This window comes from Aotus nancymaae, unplaced genomic scaffold (assembly GCF_030222135.1).
Source record: "Aotus nancymaae isolate 86718 unplaced genomic scaffold, 86718_ANA_hifiasm-v0.15.2.pri h1tg000033l, whole genome shotgun sequence".
Taxonomy (NCBI): domain Eukaryota; kingdom Metazoa; phylum Chordata; class Mammalia; order Primates; family Aotidae; genus Aotus; species Aotus nancymaae.
The window spans coordinates 12,758,946-12,782,205 of NW_026988447.1; the positions used below are offsets into that span (position 1 = coordinate 12,758,946).

At 35.3% G+C, this 23,260-nt stretch overlaps 1 protein-coding gene across 8 annotated transcripts in view; it reads right to left on the reverse strand.

Moving 5' to 3' along the window:
- The window catches only part of LRAT (lecithin retinol acyltransferase), a 146,311-nt gene that overhangs the window by 85,570 nt on the left and 37,481 nt on the right, over positions 1-23,260 (reverse strand). For 6 of the 8 annotated variants that reach the window (XR_001106838.2, XR_010345360.1, XR_010345358.1 and 3 more), the window contains one exon: positions 13,762-13,852. The gene's annotated coding sequence lies outside the window, so the exon portion shown is untranslated. Of the gene's footprint in view, positions 1-8,168; positions 8,836-9,428; positions 10,525-13,761; positions 13,853-23,260 lie in introns of those variants that run through there. The other 2 variants (XR_002477805.2, XR_010345362.1) reach the window with 2 other exon arrangements.

A 23,260-nucleotide genomic window follows, 5' to 3' on the forward strand; every position in this document is an offset into this window, starting at 1 on the left:
CCACCCACCTCAGCCTCCCAAAGTGCCGGGATTACAGGTGTGAACCACTGTGCCCGGCCATAGTAATTTTCATTTTCTAATGAAATACCTCCATCTCAGTCACTGGGTTCTATTTTATTAATTAATAGTTCTAATATCCCCATAAATAGCTACTTTATTCACTTGGACAAAAAATATGTTAAATTTACTATTTAAAAATGAAAGCAACAGTTTATAATATATACTCAAAATGAGGCTTTAACTGGTTTGTGGAAGAGATAATATAGATACCTTTTATCTATCACGCAATACTCCACCATTGTCAAAGTGGAGGATGGAAAGGTTGGTCATCAAATTGGGAAGTAAGAGGATACTGAAGAAGAGAAAAGTCAATACAAGTTTCAGTTATATACACACACGCAGATATTGTCTAGTGTGTGTGCATCTAAAATGAAAATCTAGAAAGACTGGAAAAGCCCTGAAATATGGAAACAAAATTTCGATATTAAGTCTACTGCTAAAGGGCACTTCCAAACCTGTTGATTAAGTTATAAAAAAGAAATGAGTTTTCAAATATTCTTCTTTAGCTGAGCGCAGTGGCTCATGCCTGTAATCCTAGCACTGTGGGAGGCCAATGCGGGTGAAACACTTGAGGTCAGGAGTTCAAGACCAGCCTGGCCAATGTGGTGAAATCCCGTCTCTACCAATAATACAAAAATTACCCAGGTGTGGTGGTGTGCACCTGTAGTCCCAGCTACTGGAGAGACTGAGGCAAGAGAATCACTTGAATCCCGGAGGTGGTGGTTGCAGTGAGCCAAGACTGCGCCACTGCACTCCAGTCTGGGTGACAGAACAAGACTCTGTCTCAAAAAAAAAAAAGAAAGAAAGAAAAAGGAAAAAAAGAATTCTTCTTTTTCAGACTCTTTGGGTCAAAAGACAATTTGAGGACAAGTGGAAAACTTAAACAAGCACTGAAGTTTCAGGATGATATTAGCATTCATTCTGATTTAGGTGCAGTTCTCGTGTTGGGATTACATAGGAGAATGTTCTCACTCATACCGGATGAATGCAGAAGCATGTAGGGCTGAAGTGTCTTATTGTCTACAACTTAAAGTTTCAGATGGGTCAAGAAAAAAAAATCTGTGTGATGTGTGTGAAAGAAAGACAGAGAAAGAAAGAAGAGGGGAAGTCAAATGTGGGGAAGTATTAATTAGTGGATGTCAGTGAATGGCATGGGGTGTTCACTGTCCTACTTTTTCAAGGTTTCTATATATTTGAAAGTTTTCAAAATAAAGAGCTGTTGGGGAAAAATCCACACAAATAAATATATATGTAAATTTCTAAGAGACATACCTAAAACAAGACAAGTAGGTAATGATTTACAGAGCATAAACACATTTTTAAAAAATTACAATATCAATTTCATACAAACAATTCAAAATCAAAAGCATTAAATAGGATGTTTTATATTCACAAGAAGTATAATATAAATGAAGAATAATATTCTCATTGTCTGGTAATCGCTCTTTGATGAGTCACATAATTCTCTAGGCATGTGCCCTATCAATCTCTAATCTCTAAATCTCAGTGTAGCTCAGAGATCACTGCTTCATCATCCCCCAATTTTTCAAGTTCTCCAAAGAGGGCATTTCCTATTTTTCACCACCCTCAAAAGTTCTATTCCTGACTTCACAGATTATCTTATTTCCAATTTTAAAGACTACAGAAATATCAGATGGGAAGTCCTTCACCTGCATGCTATCAAATTTACAAATTATCTGCATTTGCTCTGTGGTAGATGCTGCCATTAAACTAATCTGTCATTCCTAAATCTTATCTCTCTTGATTTCTCCCAGTATGAGGGTTAAAAAAAAAAACTTTCCCAGCCTCCCTTGTATTTAGGAGTGGCCCTGGGACACAGTACTGGCCAATGAGATGCAAGCAGAAGTCTCCTGGAGGCCTCTGGAAACACCTGCCTATTAAATGACCAAGTGTAGCCAGTACCATCCCTTCCCCCCTTTTCCTGCCCTGAGCACAGTTTGAAAGGAAAAGATGAAGGCAAATGCAGTGATGTCAACCACTTAGCGCTGACATCAACTTGCAGAAGCAATGTCAGCAACTGCTTACCCTAAATTTCTTGTCATATGAAAAAAAATGAATATCTGCTTGAGAGAGGCACTGTTGGTAGCTGGGTTTTCTGTTATTTGCAAGTGAAAGCACTCCTAACTGCTACTGATTCCACTCTTTCCTCCCTTTACAATTGAAGACAGCCCCTTTATCTGCAACTGTGGATCCCATCATTCTCCACCTTCTCAGAGGCCCGCTTCTTTTGATGGCATCCCTCCCCAAGCCCTTCAGTATCTTCAGCCTTCCCTTCTCCTTTTGTTACTTCATATCACTGGTGCCTAAACACAATCAGGTCTCTCCCATATTAAATCAAAAATGAAACTGTCCTTTGGCCTCTCGTCTTCCTCCAGCTGCAGTCTTATCTTTATCTCCCTTTCATTAACATTCTTTTTAAAAGAGCTGTCTACATTCACTATCTCCAATTCCTTATTTCCCATTTATTTCTCAACTTGCTGCATCTGGATTCACCCCTGACCACTTGACTGAAACTGTCAAGTGGTCACCAGCAACGTCTTCAGTGCAAAATCCAATGGAAACTGTTTTGTTCTTATTTGACCTCTTTGTAACATTTGGCATAATGACCATTCAGTCCCATTTGAAAAACTTTGCTTGAATGTTTAAAAGCATTCGGTCTTTGTTTTCCTTCTCTCTGGCAGATCCTTCTAAGCCTCCTCTTCTTTTGCAAACCCTTTGGTTATTGGTATGAAATTAATATTTTTATGCTGGTGTCTTCTCAGTCTTTATCACCAAAGCAGCTTCCCACTGGAGATCTTCAAACATCCCCAAGACTCCCCCCAAATTTGCTTCTTCTCCCATGTTGTCTTTCTCCATGCACAGCCCCACATCCACCCAGTTGCCCAAAGTGTCTGGAAAAATCCTTGATGCTCCTCCCTTGCCTTGTTTCTCAAAACCTGTTTATCAGTAGGTCCTCCTCTTCAATCTGCCCATTTCGCTTAGTGCCACTAATCTCAACCCAGGTCAGGCTTCTTCGGTCATCAGTTCCCTAACACCTCTCTATTGCTCGATCCCATCTCTCTGCTGAAGGGAATTTATTTTAGTTTCTCCATAGCTGCCAAACTCTCTTTTCACCTCTGGGCTTTCATACATGTTACTTCCTCTAACTATGATTCTTTTCACAAGGCTCAGCATCATTACTAAGAGTCTTTCCATTCTCAGTTTAAGCATTACTTCCCCGGTACCGGAGGCTGCACTGGATGCTTCTGCTGTGTATTGCTATAACGTATTAGACTCCCACTATCGATGTTTCTGTTTTGCTCCACAAGGATACTTTTCATCTTTAGTAGCCAGTCTCTTCCAATAGAATTCTCAATTCGATTATAATGCTAGGCTTTTAATTTTATTTGCACCAAGCCAACAACTCTCTATATAAGATTGGCACTCATCAAAGGTTGTGGATCAAATTCATGGAATATGAAAGATTTCCATTTATATTTAATAACTGTAAATATTGCTATTACAGTTTACAACATAGTATATATTACAATGTATGCTATGTTGATAAAGCATAAGACCAAAAGGCTATATATTGTCATATTTATTGCTAAAGGCAAAATATATTCCAGTACAGTAATGTAACTTGGCAAAGGATGTCCAAATACTGTAAAATGAAAAAGAAACATAAATGCTGGAATATATAGTCATTAAAATGATTTTGGTCTCATTAAAAATGGTTATATTCCACTTACTGGAATGGATATATCCTATGTTTAAAAGCAAAGAGTGATCCTCTATTATTCCTGAAGTATATAGTTATTTCCTATTGCAACAGAAATTTCTAGAAAGAATCACTGTACAGAATTTGTATACTTCACTACATCTACAGGCATTGTTCAAGTAGAAAGGTATATAAAATGCACTCAAGAGCCTTGACATGACATATAAATATGAAATCTAATTAAATCATGTAGTTATTAAGTATCATCAGAGAAGTAGAGGCCAACAAGACTTAAAACAATTGAAAAATAAAACCCTTATGTAATAGTGTTACAAGTAAATTCAGAAAAAACAATGTGACATTATTGAAACATCCAGATTATTTCCAGGATTTACTGCAATTAGTTTTCTCTACTTAATATGCATGTGCTTCAGATTATTAAACTAAGAAACGCAATTGTATGATGAACCAAAGGCTGAAATGTTGATCAGCTGAAACATTTTCAACAATCTAATTGTCAACAAAGTATACCTTAGTGTGCAAAATACTACTCAAGTGCAGATAAATTTTAGGATGAGCGACCTATTTTTTGATTCCAAGGAGGAAATACATTTTTTTCCTTTTACACAAGCTGTGTTGATAAAACATAAGACCAAAAGTCTGTATTGTCATATTTATTGCTAAAGGCAAAATATATTCCAGTACAGTAATGTAACTTGCCAAAGGATGTCTAAATATCAACACAGTCAACATCCATAATAAATAAATAAATAAAAACAAAAGCAAAAAGTTCAAGGGAAAAAATCAATTTTAGATTTTATCTGTGGTTTTTTAAGTCAAATATTAGTTGGCTTAGGAATATGACTTGGGACACAAAATGCTTGACAAAAAAAAATAATAAATAAAGCCAGTCTCTTCCTTCAAGTTCCATATTCATCTGCTTTAGGATTCAGATCATTCCCTAAAGACATTATTATATAGTTTATTTGCAGATAAGACTCCATACTGTGTTTGCTTTTATCTACAGAATTGGATTTAAGCTCCGTGAATGCAGGTTGCAATGATGACTGCATTGCCCATTAAGCCCCACACAATGTTATTATACATAATAAGGGCCTGAAAACAAATCAGTAAACCCCACATCACATATTGTGGCACACTTTTAAAAATCTGCATTGGTCACAGATTGGGGTGGCTGATTACCTCAAAACACTTCTCTGGTAGCCTGCCTTTCTCTAATTAAAGACTCCAGTCCTTGATCACAGGACTGGGCATACAAACCGAGCTTAGCTAATAAGCATCCTTCTGGACCTTAGAAACTGATTCAGAGAAAGAGGAGCTCTTTTCTTCTCTGATCTCAGAGCTATTTGAATATGAGCCTTGGTACCATAAGGGGCTGCTTCCCCGTCTTCAAGGACAAACTGGTTTCTGTAGTCCACATATAGAGAAAGCAGAAAGGGGAGACAGGCCAGATGGGCCAGACATCCCTAAAACTAGCTTCACTCCTGACCTTCCACAGTTAGTTTAGAAGAGCCGATAAATTCTACTTACTTAATTTCACAAGGTCATGTAAGGATTCCATCACTACAAGCCAGAATTCTAACTAGTACAGACCCAGAATTGTTTTACGGTAAGAACTTTTGGAATCCATGGGGTCCAAATCCTCATGTTAGGTATTAGGAACATGGATTAGTTAGAGAGGTTAAGTAAGTATCTAGCCCTGAGTCCCACAATGTACTGTAAGGAAGTGAGACACCAGGGCAAATTCTGTAGGCTGGCTTACCCTGCACTCATTCTAACTCCTCTGTAGCTTGTCTTACTGTACTACCAGGGCTGGGAACGGAAAACATTTCCCCAACTTCCTGAAGCCAGAGTGCTGGCATGTGGCCTAAGCTTCTGACAAACAGAGGTATCTGCCCAGGACTCAGATGAGAAATAAGCATCAAGACGGAATTTGTATTTCCTGGGGAGCATGGAAGTGGAGCCACGTGGTTCTTCTGAGAAAACTGAAGGACTCTCTGGCATGCTGTGTCCTACCTGCAGAGGGCAGCAGCAGCTCCCTAGAACCTCTGGTGTTTTCAGTTTTTGTTTTCATGGAATAGTGTCCAAAATGGTTGATACGGCTCTCCCAAATTTCTGTGAGCCACCTAACAACGTCTAGTAAATCCCTTTAGGATTAAATTAGTTAGAATGCTGTTTGAGACCAAGAACTTTGACTTATATAGAATTTGGTACCTGGAAATGAGGTACTGCCACCTGAAATGTGGAATTAAATTACTGAAGGAGGTGGGGCTTTTTGGAGCATCAAAGATACAAATATTGGCAACCAGAAAGCTGTAACTCTTGCGATGCAGTAATATCAAAGTGTGCCAAACTGTCCCACCCTGTCCCTCAGAAAGCAGACCACCACGTGCTGTGAATGTTCTGGTAGAAGAAAGAGTAAGTAAAATTTGGTCCAGCATGAAAATGTTTAATAGGATTTGGATAATAATTCTTCATACCCAGAATTCCAAATTCCTTCCCAAATTCAGTTTCATTTAGGTTGTTTTTAACTGCATCAAAAACTGAAAAACCAACCAATCAAATGAAAACCCACAGTGACTTAAACAAATTGGGGGTTTATTTTTCTCATACTGCAGAGTAATGGACATTAAAGGGAGAATTAGTCTATCCATTTCATGTGCTCAACAGAGTAATCCTAAATCATCAATTAAAAAGGAAAGCGATGGATAATATGCTAAGGAGAGGCAAGTAGGTCACATGCTGCAGAAATATTTCATTAAGATCACTTTGTATGCTGCTCGTGTCTATCGCTTTGTGGTTCAAAACATACTTTCACATTCTCTCCTCCCATCCCTTTCCATTCTTCTTCCTTCCTCTTGTCCCCTTCTCACTGCTGTCTTCCTTTTATAACCTCATAAACCTATATGGCATCTGAGCAAGCATTATTCATTATTCTTCTCATTCCAGACACAAAGAAACTGAGTCTTTTAAAAGTTTGGTAACTTTCTCAACATTAAAAATTATATTAACCAGACTCAATATTAACCATAAGTAGAATGGATCCAGGATTTTGTGAGGCCTGGAACTAATACAAATTGTGGAAGCTTCGTTAAAAACTGCAGATAAAATATCTTATGTTCTTAGAAAGTTTACAAAAACATCTCGACTGTGTGATCACAATGATAAGGCCTTGGAAGGACACCACACCAATGAGGGGCCCTGGAGTTTAAGTTTCATTAGCTTTTTGGTGAATATGCCTCTGCTCTTTCTATAATGTGGCCCTTGTTTTAATTTTAAAGTGTAATGTTATTTTTATTTCTGTTCTATTTTAGTCAACATTTGATTTCTCTCTCCACTTTTAATCATTGGGAGAGGAAGAGGGAAGTGGAAACAGAATAGAAATTTTCCCCATGGCACCAGTATTTCTAGGAAATTTTACTTCTCTTCCTAGGAATCAGAGTAGGGTTCTGCCTCTTCCATTTCACCCATTCACCTCTCTAAGCCTCAATCTCTCCATATGTAAACATGGAAGTTTGAGGTATATCGAATGTTATGGTCCAGTGAAAAATTAGTTCGTTGGATACAATGAATTGAAGTCCTGAAAGGCCTGGTCCTTTAATGATCAGATCCAAAGCAAGTCCATTTCAGTTGCAGTGTGGGGAAAGCAAGGGCATTGTGGGAAAGGGCCCAATGCACCTAGGGCTGCACAACCCAGGACTCCATGAGACCTCTTCAGAGGGCACTAGGAAGGAAGATACCCTTGTGGGGACATGGGATCCTAATGTAGAGGAAACTGGAACATAGGATGGGGATGGAGATGGGGCAGAAGAAACCAAAGTGAACTTTACCAGGTTTTCTTTTTTTTTTTTGGTCTGGGATCATCACCCTAAATTCACAATTCAGCATACACAGAATGTACAAATATACACTGCCATAATTAACATCAGGGTTGTTTTAATGTTGATAAAACTTGAAATAAATATTATAAGCAAGGGTATATTCTTGACAAATGTTTAAAGGTGTTAACATGTTCACAGGTAGCAGGTTGTGAGTACTGCATAACCCTTGTAGTTTAGCACACATTGCCAAGTTCAGAAGAGCTAACTAATAGTATTATAACTGATGACGGTGAGAAGAAAGTAGGGATTCTTAGAGCTGCAACTGTAAAAGTATGTGTAGTTACCCATTTCAGTCCCTGCTAGTACAGTTTCTCTAGAAAAGATTTCCACCATCATCTTCTGTTTAAGATGAACTGAAAGGCAAAGACAACTTCTAAAGGACCCTAATAAGAAAGAATAGAAACTAACAAGAACGTACCTCAAAATAAGGTACAAATCTGTATTTGCATACCATGAAAGAGCACTTTTTTCTGGGTAAAGTAGTTTGTATGAATGCTATGAGAAGGTTATTATAAATTTTTGTAATTACGCCATACATGTACACACAAGATAAACAACTTATTAAAAACAGAGGATAACCTTTTTGGTCCCCCATAAATTAATACTAGTTAATTTTATCTTAGGAATACAATTTGACACACAATAATGAAAACTTGAAAAAAATCATTTAAATTTTATTTGTAAAATTCCTTTGTTTTTTACTCTTTTATTTAATTGATGCCCATTGCTGTCTTTCATATGACTGCTGACTTTAAATGATATGTATGTAACTGAGACAGCTCAATTTCCTCCATAGAATATCTATAACAAAGATAGCCTGGAGTAAATTGATAGCTTATTGTAAAGTGAGTCAATTCTTTTAGTTTGAAACAGACTTATGGTACATTAAATATCTAACTTGAAAATTTTAATAACATGTCAATCACCTTTGAAATGTGCAGTCATTTGGAAAGTCTCTGGAAAAGAGTGGAAGTCTAAGGTCTAGTTCCGCTTCTGATTCTAAATACCTGCTTGTCCTTAGTTAAGTCAGTTCATTTCTTCATAACTTAATTTTCCTTTTCAGTAAAACACAGATCATATCGGCTTCCTTAGTGCTTCTTAGAGCTATGATGATGAAAACAATGTTGCATCAGATGTGAAACACTTCTTCAACTACAAATATGAGACATCATTATTTTAATCAGACCAATAATTAAAGTAAATTTCTACCTTTCCCATCATGTTTATTGTTACTCTCTCTCAAAATCCAACTTGAGGAATTCATTTGACAATTTAATTATGTGACTAAATTGGAGTTTATAGTGAAACCATGAATAATAGTCATAGGTACTGTTTTCAAGAATGTTTAATAAAGAGAAGCTTCTAAACAACAGACTATATGTTGCTTTCACAATAACCTTTCATTTTAAGTTTAATATTTACTAATTTTAATTTAGTGAATTAAAATATGGCAACTACACTACCAGGCAACTAATAGAGCACATATTTCTGTGTATTGTGAAATATCTGCACTGTAACACCTGGTTTCTGTTTCTGGATTTTATCAAGCATCTAAAATTTCCCATATAATTCTAAATAGTCCCCAAGTTTATGTCTTGACCTTACCACACACTAGTCTACAAAATAAAACACAAGTTCTTGTCGTTTTTAGAGCTTTATAAAATAAAATTAATAACAGACTGCAAAAATTATGAAAACAAGAAGCCTTTCTCCAAAAAGTATTTTGAAGTATTTAGCCAATACTTCATTGAGCTTACTCTTATATAGAAGAGTAAATTCTCTAAATAGACAAAAGTCTCAATAAAGACACTTGGGTTAATTTTACTTTAATATATCTAGGACTCTAAAATATATTATTTTAATTTCATTCTGTTCTAAAATGTAATAAATGAGCTTTTCATGTTATTCAAGCCCTAATAATTCAGTTACAGCAGTTTTATGTATTTTTAATTGACTCTCTACACTAAATAAAACTTGTGCTAAATGGAACTAGGCCATAGGGGATTCAATATCTGGCCCTGTCCCTCATTAGCTGTAACATCTTAGGTGTGACTTATGTATAACCTCATGTATGTATGTAAGACTCAATCACTCTATGCCTGTTTTCTCATGTTTAAAAGGAACTATGAACAGAACCTACCTAAAAGAAAGTTGTCAGGAGCACTAAATGACTTCACACAAGTAAAGCACTAACAACAGTGCCTGCCACGTATGAATCCCGCAATTAGTGTTAATTGGTTTTTTAATAATAATATTTGTTATTATGCTATAAGAGCATAATTGTTTTTTTTAACAGAAATCACTTTTGGCTTTTGATACTTGAAACTAATACAAAGTAATCTTCCCCCTTTCTAACTCTTTGCCATTCACACATTTTTGTCCAGTGTAAATCATATACCAATGTAAAAAAGCCATAAAAATACTTTAGTAAAATGTTATTCAAATTAACTTTTGTTTAGAATTTACTTAAATTATATGCATTGATACCAGTTTAGTTTTGAGAAATACTAGTCAGATGGTTGTAGAATGTCCCCTACCTACATTTTTCAAATGTCAACTTCCATAGAATAAACAATAGAAGATCATTTGTAAACTTGGCAGTTTCTGGTGTTTAATACACAAGAGTTTATCCTTCAATTCAGTGACTTAAGAAATATGATGTCGAAGACTCAGAGAATAATAAAAATTAATACCATTCTATGACCATTACATCAGGAACAAGAAAGTATCTTTTCAATCTATTAAAACAGAGAAAACAATAAAACAGGTGAGGGGTAATTACTTCTGCACTGCAAGCATTTCCATTTATGCAATTTAAGGAGAAGTCTTCACATACTGTACCTTGAATCATGAAAACAATGGCTTTGGTTAACACCTGTTTCTAGGAATTGAGGCAATGGTTTATTTTAAAAGCACATTTCTACCTCAATTACTTTCAGCAATTTAAGCTAGTATTCAACACATTTATATTTTAAGTGTCATTATTGTTACTGTAGTCATTGTTATTTACAAACATTTTCCTATCTTTAACACTTATTAAATGAAAATAATCACTATAGATCAAAATGTCTATAAATAATCCAGAATTAGTAAGATGATCAAACCTTTGTAAATATGATTACCAGCATTTAAAGTTCTAAAAAAGTATTCAAACAGATAAAAGATGAGAATAGAACGCTTATAAATAATATAAGAGACACCTGTAACAATGCTGCTAGAAATATATACATGGATAGAGAAAAGAAACTACCTAGACAAGGTCAAATTTATTATCCATAATTTAATAAGATATTGATTATACTTTGTTTAATTCTCTCATCCAAATTTTTAAAGTGATCTTGAAATGCCTCAGATTAAATTAGATTAATGAAATTAATTTTTAATGGGTAGTCTCAATAGATTAAGACATGCTTTATATGTTAAAATTTTTAAAAGGTAAGCAAAAAAAAATCTAATTCTGAATGTCTGATCTCTTTTCTAGTGAAAAGCTAGAAAACTTTCAGCAAAAATAAAAGAAATATTACTTCTGTTTTTACTGATAAAGAACAGCATATATTAAGAAGTAGTTAGAAGTTGAAAGTTTAAAGATTTACAACTCCGTAAGAATTTTAAAAGAAAATCGTATACGTGACACCCCAGTTCCTGAACATAACACAATATAAAGGTGGACCAAGAAAGGAAGAGAATAGAATTGGGATATGTTTTGCCATAGACAAATATGAAATTCAAACCTGTCACAGAAATATAGACTTTTAAAATATACATAGTGTGTACATGTATAATAAACTTGTCATAGAAATATAGATCTTTAAAAAAAATACATACTGTGAAACAGAAGTAGTCCAAAATTTATAACCCATTAAACCTTAACTGGGTTGGCCTATACAATAAATATTTTTATACATACATGATTAAGAATATTCCAACCCATTCATTTACACTGGAATAAGAAATCTGTTCTACTTACTCCACTTAAATTTGCTGTAACTTGTGCCACATATGTTTCTTCAGATCCTAAAATTTGAATGTGAACTTCCCTATAATCTAAACCAGCTTCTTGAAACATAAGACTAGTTCTGTAGCAAAGTATATGTAATAAAGTATATCCATGAATGTGTGGTAGATCAATTCTAACATTTCCTTAGTTTTGGTTCGTGATAGAGTTTACCCATTTTTGGATCTCAGTAACAATTATGGTTAAAGCAACAGGGCAATCTAAATCATTTAAGGCTATTAAGTCACACACTAGTATAGCTTTAGCTTCAAACCACATTTGATATGTCCTAGACTCAATATCCTTATGTTGTCATTAGTCTAAAATTAAACATTTCCTCTTTGATCCAATAGTTACATATGCCAGTGCTTTTTATATCAACAAAAGGTTAGAGTTTTTTATTTTTGTTGTTGCTTAAGGTTTAATTACTAATTTGTTGTACTACTAGTGGCCAAAAAAGTGGTCTACAAAATATCTACTTTCTGAAAAGGATTAAGGTAGTTTTGAGGATACTTGGAAACAAAGTGCATACTTGGCTTCATGGGGGAATGTTCATCGGTAGCTGTAAATTTTTAATACTATTATATTACTCTAATCTTCTGTGTCCCGTTAAAAACCAACTTGAAAAAATATTAAGATCTATTAAAAATCTTCCATAGTAATTGTATTTCTCTCCATTTCTCTTTAGGTATCTAATAGTTCTGACTTAAGTGCCTTTATGCTATGTTATTTGGCACATGAAAATGCATGACCACGTTATCTTCTGTCTTGCAGTATTCTAGTGTTCATTTATTTCCACAACTATAATTTTGATTTAACTTGAGAAATCTTGTTTTATGCTTTCTCTTTTAACACTTACTTGGTTTTCTCATGTTTTAGAAGAGTCATTTATTGATTCAACAATATTTACAGAAGAATAAATGGCATATATTGTGTCACATAACTATGTTTTCATTGCTTTTATTTTAAGTGCCTAAGAAGGTAACTCATACTCATCTTTCAGGTTTCTGTTTTAAAAAATCACTTAGGTAAAGCCTTCATTAGCAGCTAAATTAAATTATGTTCTTCTATTATTTTTAACAGCATCCTTTAATTTTTCCTCAAAGCATTTTGTGATTCTTTGTTTGTGAGTTTACTAGTATAATTTCTATCCACTCACTACATTCCAAGAGGATAGGTACCTTGTCTGTACTGCTCACAGCTATATACCAAGGGCCTAGAAGGGATGGCCATGTAGTAAGGGACTCAGTAAATGTTAGTTAAAAGAATAAATGATTGAATGTATGAATGAATGATGTAGATAGTCTTAAAAATTCAACTGTGATTGTCTTTAATTTAAACACACTTTGATTCTCTATTGAGTGATAAGATGAAAGACTTTCATTTATTTTCCTGTTTACATTTTCTGGTACTATTAAATGCTTTATGATGTTCATTTTTGAAAAAGAATGACATGATTTGATATGAGTCCTTTTCATACAAAGAACAAATAGAATTAATTTTTTTATATGTCTAACCAACACTTATACATTATATTAATAGGGCTTGCTTATATTTAAACCTAGGTTTTCTTGATTATAACATGCTTTAAATACATGATATAATTCAATTTGGTGACAGAAATAACATAAAATTTCTTTATCTGGATGTTTTTAAGGAAAAGAGAAGTTTCTGGAACAAATGAAGTGCTCTCCAAACACCTAACAGTTGGATGTACCATGTAAGTGGCCAAAAGGTCTGTTACTTCTGATTCTACCACCCGTGTACATCATATTACCTTTCTGAACATAATTTCTAAGTCAAGAGAAAAAAATGTACAGGTTTTCTAGCAAAATTTGGCATCTATAAAACTCTCCTAGTACTTAACTTTTTTCTAGATCTGTACATTGGTAAACTGTAAAGTTGTTAGTACAGGGCTTATTTGTATTACCAATAGTACCTGTTGCTTAATATATAATGTGCCAAGTGAATACATAAATACTCTGGGAGAAAACATTGAGTGTAATAATGACTTTTATCAAATAATTTGATCACTATCACACTTTAAATTTAGTTAGATTGGCCATGTGTGATGGTACACATACCTGTAGTCCCAACTACTCAGGAGGCTTAGATGGGAAAATCATTTGAACCCAAGAGTTCAAGTGCAGCCTGGGCAACACAGCAAGACCCTGTCTACATAAAAAAAAAAATTAGTTAGACTGGACATTCTGTCTTTCTGCTTCACATACAAACCTTTAAAGAATACTTTCAGCTGTTCTCATTTCCTTTTCAGTTGCTTTTGGCTCTCATGTAGGGCCCTATCTTGTAGACTGCAGTTGCTCCGAAACCATCATGGTAACAAGCATTTACGTGAACTATTTCTGAGTCAAAAGTAACTTTAATAAATAATTTAAAATTGTCAAAGTTTGCAAATATAAACAATGAGATTATATAGGAATAACATGCCCTAGAATGAATCATACTACTGTAGACGAGAAGCTTTTTTAAATAAACGAAAACTACCATTTGACCCAGCAACCCCATTACTGGGTATATATCCAAAGGATTATAAATCATTCTATTATAGGGACACATGCACATGAACGTTCACTGCAGCACTGTTTACAATAGCAAAAACTTGGAACCAACCCAAATGCCCATCGATGATAGACTACACAGGGAAAATGTGGCATATATACACCATGGAATACTATGCAACCATAAAAAACAATGAGTTCATGTCCTTTTCAGGGACATGGATGAACCTGGAAACCATCATTCTCAGCAAAATGACACAAGAACAGAAAATCAAACACCGCATATTCTCACTCATAGGTGGGTGTTGAACAATGAGAACACATGGACACAGGGAGGGAAGCATCACACACTGGGGTCTGTCGAGGGGAACTAGGGGAGGGACAGCAGGGGGTAGGGAGTTGGGGAGGGATAACATGGGCAGAAATGCCAGATATAGGGGATGGGGAGGAAGGCAGCAAACCACACTGCCATGTGTGTACCTATGCAATAATCTTGCATGTTCTTCACATGTACCCCAAAATCTAAAATGCAATAAAATATATGTATATAAAATAAATAAATAAACAAAAACTATTCTAAATATATAAATCAGTAATTATCTTTTCTTAAATAATGAAATAATAATGATGTTTATAGAGATAAAATAGAGGCTTGAGAAAATTGTGGGGAGATTATAATGGAAACATAATTTCATTGCAAAAATTTAGAAAAATACATAAAATTTAAAACTGTTTTAATGCTATGTAGCTTTATTTTTTAACAAAGGCATATGTAGAGAATATGTCTATAACAAAGATTCAAGTAACTCATGGCTCTAAAAAGGTAACTGCAAACTTTAGCATATATGGTATGGGTACTGGTTAAAATTATATGCAGAAAACTTGAAAGGCTGGCAAAACTGCAAACTGACAAAAGCCCAAAACAAACAAACAAAAGCCAGAAAGTAAATTGATACTTAAAGTTCATTATAAGAAATGTGTTCTTTAAAAACTATTTTTGAGTCACACTGAATTTAATAAATAATTAAAAATATTCACTAGCTAAATACTAAATAACTAATTACAGCTGCCTTTCAGTTTTATTTCTGAATTCAGACAAATATTTTGTGGCTTTAAATTTCATTGCTGTTTAGGTTTCCAATCACGCTTTTTGTTCTACTTGGGCAGAGAATTTGGAAACAGTATATTGAAAACAATGTAAATGTCTAACAGGAGTAGGATGGTTACCTACACTTTGATATATGTGGATAATGAAATGCTATTGAGCACTTCTGAAATACTGTTAAAGAGTATGTAATCATGAAGGAATACTCCTAATGTTAACATTTCTAAAACGAGGTAAAAATGGTATACAATATGACCCAAATATTATGTGTATTTATGTTCACATGTGACTACCAGTGCCAAAGTATACACCTGTAGTTTAAGATAAACAATGAAAACCTCAAATTGAAGAAATTGCCATCTTGGAAGAATAGGTAACTATAAAATTGGGAATTTATATATACCAATTAATCTTAATCAATGTCATGAAACCAAAGAGAGTCTGTGGACTTATCCTCCAATTAAGGTTTCTCTCTACTTTCTATGGGAAATTAATATTTTACTTCTAAGTCTCTCTATGTATTATACATAGGGAAGGAAATAAGTGTGCTCCTCCCTCAACTCTGAACAAGTAACAGAATAACACAGGAGAGAAGATCTTATCAATGAAAGACAGAGCTGGGTACAATGGTGTATACCTTGTAGTCCCAGCTACTTGGGTGGCTGAGGACAGAGCCTAGGAGTTCAAGTCCAACCTGGGCAACAAAGAGAGATCCCATCTCTAGAAAAAATAAATAAAGGAAGGAAGAAGGAATAGACTTCTTTGCATTTTGAGCCTACACTGCTCTATCTTCAAAAGTAAACATTGGAGAGGAAAACAGCATCACTTATTTTAACATAAAATCTGTTCCTACTTTTAGTGAAAAAATCGTTTTTAATAATGAATACAAAATGCAAAAATTAAAGAATGAAGAATATTAGAAAGTCTCTTAAAATGAATAACTTATTTTAACTTGTTATACATTTAAATTATATCACTGAAAAGACCGCGACAGGCCGTTTAAGCTTCTGAGCACAAATGAAAAGATTATCTGCCTGACCAATGATACTATAATTACTAAGTCAAATGTCAAAAAAGCTGGACTAATGATAGCTTAACATAGTTCACATTCTGATCTCATAAATGCAGTTGTGTGTCATTTTACACATCTATGTCCATTAAATATAATCTCTCAACTAAATAACATCTAAAACACTACTTAGGATGAATCGATTATGGTCTGAGAATAAAGTGGGTGTTAAAAAGAATTGATTCTAAGGAAAGAGATGCATATCAGAAGATAAATAGTACTCACAGCTGCATTATTTGGTAAATGTAATGGATGTATAGTTTTTTGTTGAGAGAAGCAGAAATCTTAGCTACTATCTTTAAACCACTGAGAGCTTTCTGAAATAATTCATTCAATGTAAATTATTTAAAGATACTGTGGAATAAATATAAAGAAACTGTTTAAATTCTCAAAACAAAGATTATAAAAGTATTATAGTTTTATCACACTTTGATCTTTAGCAGTTATTGATCAAACAAAATATTTTGTTTCCAGGAGCATGAAATTGTTCAAGGAGCAAGGTTTGAGGTTCTGAGAGACCTAAGGTTGAATGCCAGTTAGCTGTGTTTTCTTAAGCAAGTTACTCAACCTCTGTGTCCCTTCTCTGTAAAATTAGCTTGATTTTGTCTTCTGTAAAATGAACTACACTGGAAGAACGTTGTCAGGATTAAGTAACTCTAAGGAGCCTGACTCATACCGTAGCAATAATATTAGAATAGTTAGTGCTCAGTTAATTCTCCTCTTCTTTTCCCAAATGACCTTTCAGAAACCACATGCATTTTGACATGAATTTCTAGCTGAAGACTATTCAGAGGAAAAGACATTACAGCTGATTCATATTCTAAAATCTGAAAGGAGCCTTTAAAATCCCCTAGTATCTAAATGATTTGAAACAATATTATTTCAATGGGTTCAATAAAGTTCTCTTAGAATTTGTTATATTTTATGACCCAGTTAGTTTTGTCTTTAAATACATACACAAGAACTGGTTTAAAATCAAGGTGTCGGTCAAACACAAATATAACTGAGCCTCTCTGTTGTTCAGGCATATAATGTAACTTAACAGCCTGCAGTACAACAAAGACAGCAAAGTAAACACTGCAAAGAGATAACCAGCCTTGTTGCCTCTGTTGAGCATGTCAAAGTCCTGCATCTGAAAATATTTGAAAAATCTGCCTATTTTCCATCTGCTATATTTCTCAGAGGATAACTGAAAGTTCATGTGTTAAGTTCACTGCAAGTTCAAATGTGTTGTATCAGGTCATTTACAGGGTAAAAGTTCACTGGGAGTTTATTATTCGTTTTTAAAGACTGCAGTGGAAAAAGAATAAATATAATAATTGAACCTATTTTATATTATGACCACTGCATTTTAAGCATCATAAACAAAAATTACAAATTTTAAAAGGCCATGTGCTATGCATATTACAATAAAAATGACTCTAAAGAAGATGATAAAGATACTATTCCTTGGGATTACCCTTAGAGAATAAATTATAGATAAATCTTGGTTGTTCTAGATATTATTTAAAACAGTTGTCATATTTTACATTTTGTATTGAATACTTTCTTTAAACTACACATTTAAATGCAGCAATATAGAGACTTAGAAAAAAGAGAAAACATCAGAAATAATAAGTGTATATCATCTTACTATTTAGCTGAATAGACATGATTTTTAATTTGCAGTTGCTAGGAATGCTATTTAAGGTACAATATTTGTGGGCTGTTTATACTAAAGGTAGGCAGCCAGGAAAACTATGTCTTATTTGGGATAAATCACTGAATCATTTAAAAACCCAAATCAGACATCATTCATCAATATGATTTGAATCACTGAGGCTAAATTTCAGATTTTTCTTTTGGATAAAACTGTATTTTTTAAGATTTAGAAGAATATTTTTCAAGGAAAATAATAGTGAACACACATATACATTTAGGGTATAATTTCTAACTTCAAAGATTAAAAATATTTTCTTTCTATAAAGTACTGGTACATCACAGCGGGTATTTGAAAGCTGAAGCTAGGTCCTGCCAGCTTGGGTTCATAACACTCTTCCCTTTACTGCAAGTAGTAAGAAGGGAGTGGGGAATCAATCTGACCACCAAGTAAGCCCTAGAGTCACTCCAAAGTCACCAGGGACCGGAGGAATTCTGTCACCGATAGAGTGTCGTGACTGCAAGTTGTCCAGATTCTTGGCATTTTGAACAAAAAATTGGACAAAATGCCCAGCAAAGCAAAGGAAGAATGAAGCAACAAAAGAAGGAAAGTAGGGATTTATTGAAAACGAAAGTACACTCCACAGTGTGGGAGCAGAGTGGAGCTCGAGGGCCCTGATACAGAATCTTCTTGGGTTCAAATACCCCCTAGAAGTTTCCCATTGGCCACTTCATGCTCACCTCACGTAAATGAGTGGTAGCCGGCAATGTCTGGTTGCAGAAAGCACCCAACCAAAAGCTACAGTGAAGTTACAAAGGTCACACTCCTCTGCAAGCCTCTGATTGGTTGCACAAAGCAGAGGCTAGGGTGAAATTACAAAGTTACATTTCCATACAAATGAAGACTCAGCTGGCAATCAGTCTGATTAGATGTGTACAGCAACCATTCAGAGGCTGGAGTAAAGTTACAAAGTTGCAAACGAAAGACCACCGGCAATCAATCTGATTTGTAGTGGACAGGCAATTTCCCATCTGCCAGTGCAGAAAAGGTGGGGGATTTACAAAGGGAGTAGACTCTGGTCCTTTTGTTACGGTGGAAAGTTAGGGATTTCTTTTCAATTTAGTTCTAGGAAGTCCACGCGAAACAGCCTTAGGTTCCCAGCCTCCAGACCCCATTCTGCCTCAATTTGACTGGGCAGGAACCATTCATGTGCAGCCCTTGTCAGGCCTCACAGTTCATGGGGTCCTATTCTTCTGACTTCTTTCCCTGGAATCCCCACTCCATCCAGCTAGGATTCTCATCATGAGAAGCCAGATGCTACTTTCACACCTTTAGAAAAAACATTATCTGAATTTCTATACTAAATACATCCATTCCTCTCAGTATGATTTCTTTCTCTTGGGCTCCCAAGCATCATCTGAATTTAGTTCTTATCACACACTGATAAGTCATCCTGTGGTTTTAAGATGTGTAATATTAAATATACAAATGGAATATGTAAAATAAACAGTTTTGGATAATTGTTAGTCATCAAATGTATTATTTGGTAAGATGTAGTCACTTCTCCTTGGGTTTTCCTCCTGGCTGCTCTGAACAATAGCTTTCCTTGTTTTTCACCTATGCACAATATACGATTTCCTATACTGGAATGCTTTCTGATAGGCAGTTCCTCATACCCATCCCCACCCCCCCGCATGGGGGACTGTCTCCTTCGGTACAGTGGCTGCACAGCTATTGTATGAAGTTGGTTGATCCCCAGTAGATGTAACTTGTGACTTCCCGAGTCTCTCCTACTGAAATTCCAGGTCAGTGAATAATATGGTTTTGTTCTTAAATGCTACATCTACACACACACACACACACACACACACACACACACACACACACCAGTCTTTAACATACAAAATTGCAATTGTTTCCAACCTCATACTATCCTTTCTAAGCAAAGTGTGGAAGCTGACAATTCTTTGATATGATCCATGGCACATATTTCTAAAATGTATTGAAGAACAATAAAACAAGATCTATAAAAATGGAACTTTCATTATCTTAGATGGAAAGACATTATAATAAAAATGTCAATTCTACTAAGTTAATTATATACTCAAAACAAATCTAATTAGAATTTCCTCCTTGGATAAAATAATCTTGAGGTTCGTGTGAAAGAACAAATGCCAAATAATAGCAAAAATATTTTCTAAGAAAAGAGGGTGAGGAAGGACTTGGCTTATCAGATATCAGAATATTTTATTATATACCAATATGTTAATATGTGCATATGCATTCATGTCTATATATGATTATCTGAGGGTTAATACAAAGTACAAGAGTATACGTGTTAGGTCTATAGCATGATTACATAGGCAGAAGCAGTGCCAATAAGCAGGAGAGAGAAGCAGTGGGAAAAGGGGAGGCAAACAAAAAATAATAACAACTGAATTAAAGAAAGTAGATGGAATGTGATTACATTTATTCATTTATGATAAATCTTTCATATGAGTATATGTATATAGAAATTAATTCTTTAAATGTTAAGAAGGAAAGGAGACAAAGTGCAAGCAGATGGAAAGATGAGACCATGTATGAGAAATGACTGGAGATGCAGGCTGGACAGGCACTACAGCACAGCACTAGCTGTCTTCCTTGACTCTCTTATCACAGCTGCCCCTCTTAGAACTTACATGCTTCCTCCCACTATCTCTGAATCAGATGGATAAGAATTTACTAATACCCAATACCCTCAAATTCCCAATAGCCTCAGCTTTCCCCTTGTCCTTCCCTTCCCTTGACTCCTTTATTCTCCCATTGCAGCCCTCTACATGCCCAAGCCACGTCATCCACTTCCATGACTTCGACTATCAATGCCCACCCAATCTCAAGTAAATCTTTACGTCTTTTCCTCACATTTCCCCAAGCTACTTTCAATTTCTTACACGTCCCACACTTATAAGAAACTAAATGAAATACTGCTGCCCACTCCATTACTACCATTGAAACCACCACCATCACTGCTACCACTGCTTTACTACTAATAGTACTGCCATGATTTCTATTTCTACTGGGTACCATTTATTTAGGGTTTACTATACGTCAGGCTCTGGACTCAGCCCATACCAATGGCAACTCATTTATTTTCATCTTTAAACAGTCCTGTGAATAGGTGTTATCCTAACTGTATGCTTGAGGAACTCAAAAAGCTTAGGACTACATCACCATAATTAAGAGAGGCAACATATGTTCAGATGCAGTGAAAGCACATGTCCATTCTTGAGTTAATATGGTATCAGTTTGATTAGTCTACAAATATTTGATGAACATCAAAGTGCAAAACAGTAAGATAGAAGTGAACATTTTACTACACATCTTTGGCAGTGTCCTAAGTGCTTTACATTTATTATTTTATTCACACCACTTTCTCTCACTGCAACCTAATGAGCATAGATTATCCTTATTCTACAGATAGGTGAACTGAGGCAGAAGTTAAGTAGCTTGACCCATTTCACAACGCTAGTAAGTGGTAGAACTAGGATTCCAGGTAATGTCGGTAGAATTTATGGTGTTTAATTGCTATTTTGAGTGAGACAATGCTATTATGATAAATTCCTAGATTTGCAAAGATCCATCTCTTCAAAGAGTTTACAATCTGGTTGATTAGATAAGACGATCAACTACTTTAGAGTTGGAAAACACTTGCACTAGAAACAAGAGACAGGAAAACCAATTAGATGACTATTATAGTAGCCTGCAAAATCTAGAACAGGAAACTGGCAAGTGTGAGTGAATATCTAAGGAACAAAATGAGGAATGTTATGGATTGAAACACTGATCTCATCTGGTGATTGACCATGGAAGAAAACAAAGACTGCCCGAGTCTGGATTAGTGGCAGACTGACCATGTCACTGTCAGAAATGTACATGTCTTCAATAGGGGTTGATGATTTTGAGGTAAGAATCAAGTATAAATAAAGTCAAATCTATTCAAGTCTTTCTAGTGGAGTTGTGATGCAGAAGCTCCAGTGAGAAGCCAGGGCAGTAGATATAAAGTGTGGAAGTCACCTGCTGTCTACACTGAGATAGCAGATGCTCCCCCTGAGGGAGAAAATGCAGAGCCCTAACAGCAAAAGGGCTCAGCCACATTTCTTATCAATGCTTTGACACTCAAGTTTTCACTGCTTCCTGCCAGCCTGGCACCACAGGACAGCCAAGGCAGAGGAGAAAGAAATGACAGAGAGAAGAGTGAGCAGTGCCTGCCTGGCTATAGACAAGGCTCACAGAGTAAAAGCAGAGACAAGACTGGAAAGATCTGCTGTCATCTAAAGGCTCCTGTTTTATACTAAAGCACAGGCCTCTGTATTGTAAACTTCATATTGGTAAGTGAAGCTGGACTTTGCTGGTGCATATTGCAGGGCTTCTGAGAGTAGGACCAAGGACCTTCTGCTACTTCTAACAACAAAGCTTTGGATGGAATAGGGTGAGAGAAAAAGTAAATCATGAGCAAGTCCTGGTTTTTAAGGTCTCAGTATATTCAGTGTAGTCAGTTCTTAAGGGGAGAGGTTCTATTTCTATTTCAGGTACTGCATTACTTTCCAAGGGCAGCTATAACAAAGTACCAAAAACCGGGTGATTTGAAACAACAGGAATTTATAGTCTCACAGTTCCGCAGGCTAGAAGTTTAAAATCAAGGTATCAGCAGGCAGGGCCATGCTCTCTCTGACAGTTCTAGGGGAGAATTCTTCCTTGCCCCTGCCCAGCTACTGGTGTTTGTCACCAATCTCTGGTGCTCCTTGGTGTGTAAATGCCTCACTCCCATCTTCTGTCTGTCCTAATGCCCCCTTCTTATAAGGACACCATTCATATTGGATGACAGTTCTCCCTAATGACCTCATTTTAACTTGATTACCTCTGTAAAGACCCTATCTTCAAATAAGGTCATATTCTTAGGCACTAGGGGTTAGGACTTCAACATACTGTATCTTTCTGGAGGGACACAATTCAACTCATAACAGATAAAATAAGTATTTAATAGCAACAGACATTCATAATAAGTTGGAGCCATATTATAATAGGAGTACAAAAATATTGTATAATATTTTGAGGAAGTATGATCTTTAAGACACGTTAAAGAATTCTCCAACTTAGTTCTGGATCCTAATAAGATAATAATGACTTGGATATAAAATTTGCTTGTGTTTCACAGTACAAAGAGATTTTTAAATGGGCACTAATTAAATACTGTTTAATAAGCAAACAA